Raw genomic sequence first — 6,882 nt, 5'->3', positions numbered from 1 at the left:
CCACCATGCCTGGCTAATTTTTGTACTTTTAGTAGAGACAAGCTTTCATCATAGTTGGCCAGGCTGGTCTTGAGCTCGTGAATTAAGGAGATCTGCCCGCCTCAGCCTCCCAAATGGCTGAGATTACAGGCATGAGCCACCATGCTCCCAGCTCACAGTCTTTAGTCTCCCCTTGAGAAAAACAGTTTTACAGATATATTCTCACTCAGCTGATCCTTTCTCTTTTCTTGAGGAACATTGCTGGTGTTAGTTTTTACCACAGTAAATCTGCCACAGTGACTGAGCCCCCAGCCAATATGAACTGCATAGGCACATCCATTGTTTTCCACTGTGCAGTGACCCATGAACCAAAGGGTGAAAATTGTTTCTGACAAATTTGAAAGCCTAATCTAGTACTCCAGAAGTTTCTTTATACTCCATTCATGTGATAGAAAAGATCCCTAGTGAGAATGTAGAGATAATATGAAAAATGTAGAGATAATGTTAAAAAATAATAACAGGTCCATTGTTAAAAATTTCCCACACAAATTTTAAAGTATAAAATGCCTGGCAAGAAAACATTTAAAGGGAAATGACACATGTGGAATTCAAATTACTCTTGGAGCACTTACAGCCTCTCTTAGTAGGTACGGTGAGCTAGATACCCTAACAAGACAATTTGTTTCCTTCCTAAATTTCAAATTTTATTAGTGACTGATTTTGTTATAATAGTCACAGGCAGTGTGAGCCAGAACTATTTCCATACCTTCTGTAAAATTTGTGGCATTCTGATCCATTTTTCCCCTGGATCTGCTTTTATTGTTGTTCTTTTTGTTTTGGAAAATGGGCAGTGTGTGAAAGTCAATAAAGCTGTTGAATTTGTCTCCTGTATGTTTAGCATCCAAGCCGCTCAAAACGGCCCCAGGTGTGAAGGAGTGAGAAGGGATTTGCATTTCTGCCTCTCTTTTTAACTTCCCATGTATCTGCTGTCAAATCTCCATATGCTATTTCCCACACCTCCCATTTGGAAAATTCCTGTATAAATCCATCATTTTATTAAATGCATTGTTTTAGAACTGAACTGATCCAGCACTACATATGTTGTAGAATCTGGACAACTTCCAGCCACCTTCTTACCTTCTTATCTCTGATTCTTGGGTCTTGTATGCAGCTGAGTGGTGCTGCATACAAGACTTGGTTTAAACCATGGGGGGTGCTTTAAACCACACCATGTCATTGGGTCCACTGCTGGAAACATTGAAGAATTTAAGATTCTATTATGAGATTATTGAATTTTTTCAACTTCATCCAAGCAAACATAGGTAATTGATGTGCAGAAACATTTCAGAAATTAGGTCAGCATTCAGTTGTCCAGGGGTGCCACCCATGTGGGCTGTGCTGGACACTCAAGCCATGTGTATTCATTAGGTCCTTTGGGGCTTTACCCCTTGTTGAGAAGGTGAAATAGCATTAGACAACCATAATAAAAAAGAATTAATGCATAGTATATTGTCATGAATCCGTGGGTCACATTATTTCAAAATATATATTTTATAATTGTATTTGACTGTGAGAGAAATTAATGTACACATGGATGGGTACATACTGATTAAAACAAAAAGAAACAGACTATAAGTTTATTTTTTTGATTATGTGATATTTTAAAACAGGAAAGTCACTGGTTACATTATATAATTTTAAACTTTATATCACAGAAGGTAGTAAGTATGTTTTGTTTCTCACAGACACTGAGTTCTGGCTAAATACATTATGATACAACTTTTAACAAAAACATTACTGCAAATACATAGTAATGTAAATCTCAGTTAAAAAATAAATCCCTGAATGCTATGATCAAAACACTTCGACAATTTCAGAGCTGATTCTACACCTTGAAGAGGTTTGATGACTAGAAAACTTAATTGCAATAAAAGACACTTCCATATCCCTGTTGACCTCTGTGTCTCCTCTTTCCCCCATCTCTGCTCACAGGCGCCATGTGGACCATGGCTCTCACGGCAGCCCTAAGGCAGTCACAGGTAGAGGCTACCTCTAGGGCACTACAATTCCCATCCCTGGAGCATGTGGCCAGTCTTGGGCAGCTCCAGACCCCAGCTGACCTCACTTACTGTTGCCAGGGAAAGGTCCTGTTTGTGGACTTCTTGCTGCAAGGGGTGGCTTGCAGTGCATGTGATTCCTCCCATCAGGCAAACTGGCCACACTCTACAGATGGTAAACTGCATGTCCAGGGAGCATAGGCCAAGGTTATTCACATGGAACTTAAGTTGAAGCCCTGGCCAAGCTCTTAGTGTCTCCCATTCTTGACTGGACAACAGAGCAATGAAGGACTCCTTCCAGACAGTTCATCAATGCTCATTCAAACCACAGTGAGATTTTGCCACTAACACCATGTCTTCATTTTCTGAAAATGACCTGTGTGTTTGTTTTCATAGACTTCACAATCAGGAGATAACAGGTAATTAGGGTGGGTTGGGTCAGGTGCAGTTCTTTCCAGAGACGAAACTGGGGACCAGATATTCCCCTTTACTCTTTGAAATCAAACTCATATAAAACATCAATTTCCTGTCTTTAGATGATCTCAATATGTAGCATGGAGCTGTTTCTCCCTGGTCCTACCAGCCTCATCTTGGTTTAGCCTTTAAATATTTATTGAAATTATTACTGGGGGGGGGGTGGTGGAGCGAAGATGGATGAATAGGAAAAGCTCCGGTCTACAGCTCCCAGTGTGAGTGACACAGAAGATGGTTGATTTCTGCATTTCCACATGAGGTACCGGGTTCATCTCACTAGGGAGTGCCAAGCAGTGGGTGCAGGACAGTCGGTTCAGTGCACCATGCGCAAGCTGAGCTGAAGTAGGGCGAGGCATTGTCTCACTCGGGAAGCGCAAGGGGTCAGGGAGTTCCCTTTCCTAGTCAAAGAAAGGGGTAACAGACAGCACCTGGAAAATCAGGTCACTCCCACCCTAATACTGCACTTTTCCAACGGGCTTGGAAAATGACACACCAGGAGATTGTGTCCAGCACCTGGCTTGGAGGGTCCTACACCCACGGAGTCTCGCCGATTGCTAGCACAGCAGTCTGAGATCAAACTTCAAGGCAGCAGTGAGGTTGGAGGAGGGGCACCCGCCATTGCCCAGGCTTGCTTATGTAAACAAAGCAGCCAGGAAGCTCGAACTGGGTGGAGCCCACCACAGCTCAAGGAGGCCTGCCTGCCTCTGTAGGCTCCACCTCTGGGGGCAGGGCACAGACAAATAAAAAGTCAGCAGTAACCTCTGCAGACTTAAATGTCCCTGTCTGACAGCTTTGAAGAGAGTAGTGGTTCTCCCAGCACACAGCTGGAGATCTGAGAATGGGCAGACTGCCTCCTCAAGTGGGTCCCTCACCCCTGAGCAGCCTAACTGGGAGGCACCCCCCAGCAGGGACAGACTGACACCTCACTCGGCTGGGTACTCCTCTGAGACAAAACTTCCAGAGGAACAATCAGACAGCTGAATTTGTGGTTCACGAAAATCCACTGTTCTGCAGCCACCGCAGCTGACATCCAGGCAAACATGGTCTGGAGTGGACCTCTAGTAAACTCCAACAGAACTGCAGCTGAGGGTCCTGTCTGTTAGAAAAAAAACTAACAAAGAGAAAGGACACCCACACCAAAAACCGATCTGTACATCACCATCATCAAAGACCAAAAGTAGCAAAAACTACAAAGATGAGGAGAAAACAGAGCAGAAAAACTTGAAACTCTAAAAAGCAGAGCACCTCTCCTCTTCCAAAGGAACGCAGTTCCTCACCAGCAATGGAACAAAGCTGGATGGAGAATGACTTTGATGAGTTGAGAGAAGAAGGCTTCAGATGATCAAACTACTCTGAGCTACAGGTGGAAATTCAAACCAATGGCAAAGAAGTTAAAAACTTTGAAAAAAAATTAGACGAGTGTATAACTAAAATGACCAATGCAGAGAAGTGCTTAAAGGAGCTGTTGGAGCTGAAAGCCAAGTTTCGAGAACTACGTGAAGAATACAGAAGCCTCAGTAGCCAATATGAACAACTGGAAGAAAGGGTAACAGTGATGGAAGATGAAATGAATGAAATGAAGCGAGAAGGGAAGTTTAGAGAAAAAAGAATAAAAAGAAATGAACAAAGCCTCCAAGAAATATGGGACTATGTGAAAAGACCAAACCTACATCTGATTCGTGTACCTGAAAGTAACGGAGAGAATGGAACCAAGTTGGAAAACAGTCTGCAAGATATTATCCAGGAGAAGTTCCCCAATCTAGCGAGGCAGGCCAACATTCAGATTCAGGAAATACAGAGAATGCCACAAAGATACTCCTCGAGAATAGCAACCCCAAGACACATAATTGTCAGATTCACCAAAGTTGAAATGAAGGAAAAAATGTTAAGGATGGCCAGAGAGAAAGGTCGGGTTATCCACAAACGGAAGCCCATCAGACTAACAGCGGATCTCTCGGCAGAAACTCTACAAGCCAGAAGAGAGTCAGGGCCAATATTCAACATTCTGAAAGAAAATAATTTTCAACTCAGAATTTTACATCCAGCCAAACTAAGCTTCATAAGTGAAGGAGAAAAAAAATACTTTAAAGACAAGCAAATGCTGAGAGATTTTGTGACCACCAGGCCTGCCCTAAGAGAGCTGCAGAAGGAAGCACTAAAAATGGAAAGGAACAACCGTTACCAGCCACTGCAAAAACATGCCAAATTGTAAAGACCATCGAGGCTAGGAAGAAACTGCATCAACTAACGAGCAAAATAACCAGCTAACATCATAATGACAGGATCAAATTCACACATAGCAATATTAACTTTAAATGTAAATGGGCTAAATGCTCCAATTAAAAGGCACAGACTGGCAAATTGGATAAGGAGTCAAGACCCATCAGTGTGCTGTATTCAGGAAACCCATCTCACATGGAGAGACACACATAGGCTCAAAATAAAGGGATGGAGGAAGATCTACCAAGCAAATGGAAAACAAAAAAAGGCAGGGGTTGCAATCCTAGTCTCTGATAAAATAGACTTTAAACCAACAAATATCAAAAGAGACAAAGAAGGCCATTACATAATGGTAAAGGGATCAATTCAACAAGAAGAGCTAAGTATCCTAAATATATATGCACCCAATATGGGAGCACCCAGATTCAAAAAGCAAGTCCTGAATGACCTACAAAGAGACTTAGACTCCCACACAATACTAATGGGAGATTTTAACACCCCATTGTCAACATTAAACAGATCAACGAGACAGAAAGTTAACAAGGATACCCAGGAATTGAACTCAGCTCTGCACCAAGTGGACCTAATAGACATCTACAGAACTCTCCACCACAAAACAGCAGAATATACATTTTTCTCAGCACCACACCACACCTATTCCAAAACTGACCACATAGTTGGAAGTAAAGCTCTCCTCAGCAAATGTCAAAGAACAGGAATTATAACAAAATGCCTCTCAGACCACAGTGCAATCAAACTAGAACACAGGATTAAGAAACTCACTCAAAAATGCTCAACTACATGGAAACTGAACAACCTGCCCCTGAATGACTACTGGGTACATAACGAAATGAAGACAGAAATAAAGATGTTCTTTGAAACCAGTGAGAACAAAGACACAACGTACCAGAATCTCTGGGACACATTCAAAGCAGTGTGTAGAGGGAAATTTATTGCACTAAATGCCCACAAGAGAAAGCAGGAAAGATCCAAAATTGACACCCTAACATCACAACTAAAAGAACTGGAAAAGCAAGAGCAAACACATTCAAAAGCTAGCAGAAGGCAAGAAATAACTAAAATCAGAGCAGAACTGAAGGAAATAGACACACAAAAAAACCCTTCAAAAAATCAATGAATCCAGGAGCTGGTTTTTTGAAAAGATCAACAAAATTGATAGACTGCTAGCAAGACTAATAAAGAAGAAAAGAGAGAAGAATCAAATAGATGCAATAGAAAGTGATAAAGGGGATATCACCACCGATCCCACAGAAATACAATCTACCATCAGAGAATACTACAAACACCTCTACCCAAATAAACTAGAAAATCTAGAAGAAACGGATAAATTTCTCGACAAATACACCCTACCAAGACTAAACCAGGAAGAAGTTGAATTTCTGAATAGACCAATAACAGGCTCTGAAATTGTGGCAATAATCAATAGCTTACCGACAAAAAGAGTCCAGGACCTGATGGATTCACAGCCGAATTCTACCAGAGGTACAAGGAGGAACTGGTACCATTCCTTCTGAAACTATTCCAATCAATAGAAAAAGAGGGAATCCTCCGTATCTCATTTTATGAGGCCAGCATCATCCTGATACCAAAGCCTGGCAGAGACACAATCAAAAAAGAGAATTTCAGACCAATATCCTTGATGAACATTGATGCAAAAATCCTCAATAAAATACTGGCAAACCGAATCCAGCGGCACATCAAAAAGCTTATCCACCATGATCAAGTGGGCTTCATCCCTGGGATGCAAGGCTGGTTCAACATACACAAATCAATAAATGTAATCAAGCATATAAACAGAACCAAAGGCAAAAACTTCATGATTATCTCAACAGACGCAGGAAAGGCCTTTGACAAAATTCAACAACGCTTCATGCTAAAAACTCTCAATAAATTAGGTATTGATGGGATGTATCTCAAAATAATAAGAGCTGTCTATGACAAACCCACAGCCAATATCATACTGAATGGGCAAAAACTGGAAGCAATCCCTTTGAAAACTGGCACCGGACAGGGATGCCCTCTCTCACCACTCCTATTCAACATAGTGTTGGAAGTTCTGGCCAGGGCAATCAGGCAGGAGAAGGAAATAAAGGGTATTCAATTAGGAAAAGAGGAAATGAAATTGTCCCTG

General features: G+C 41.6%; 1 long non-coding RNA gene across 1 annotated transcript; it reads right to left on the bottom strand.

Annotated features, from left to right (window-relative positions):
* Positions 1-1,602: 1,602 nt before the first annotated feature.
* On the bottom strand, positions 1,603-6,381 carry LOC134736372 (uncharacterized). The gene is made up of 2 exons (XR_010120348.1): positions 6,183-6,381; positions 1,603-2,908 (listed from the first exon to the last, which is right to left on the bottom strand). It is a non-coding gene; the product is annotated as an uncharacterized lncRNA (long non-coding RNA).
* Positions 6,382-6,882: the final 501 nt, after the last annotated feature.

The sequence above is a fragment of the Symphalangus syndactylus genome, chromosome 4 (genome assembly GCF_028878055.3).
Source record: "Symphalangus syndactylus isolate Jambi chromosome 4, NHGRI_mSymSyn1-v2.1_pri, whole genome shotgun sequence".
In the NCBI taxonomy this organism is placed as follows: Eukaryota; Metazoa; Chordata; class Mammalia; order Primates; family Hylobatidae; genus Symphalangus; species Symphalangus syndactylus.
This window is presented reverse-complemented; position numbering and strand designations above follow the sequence as displayed.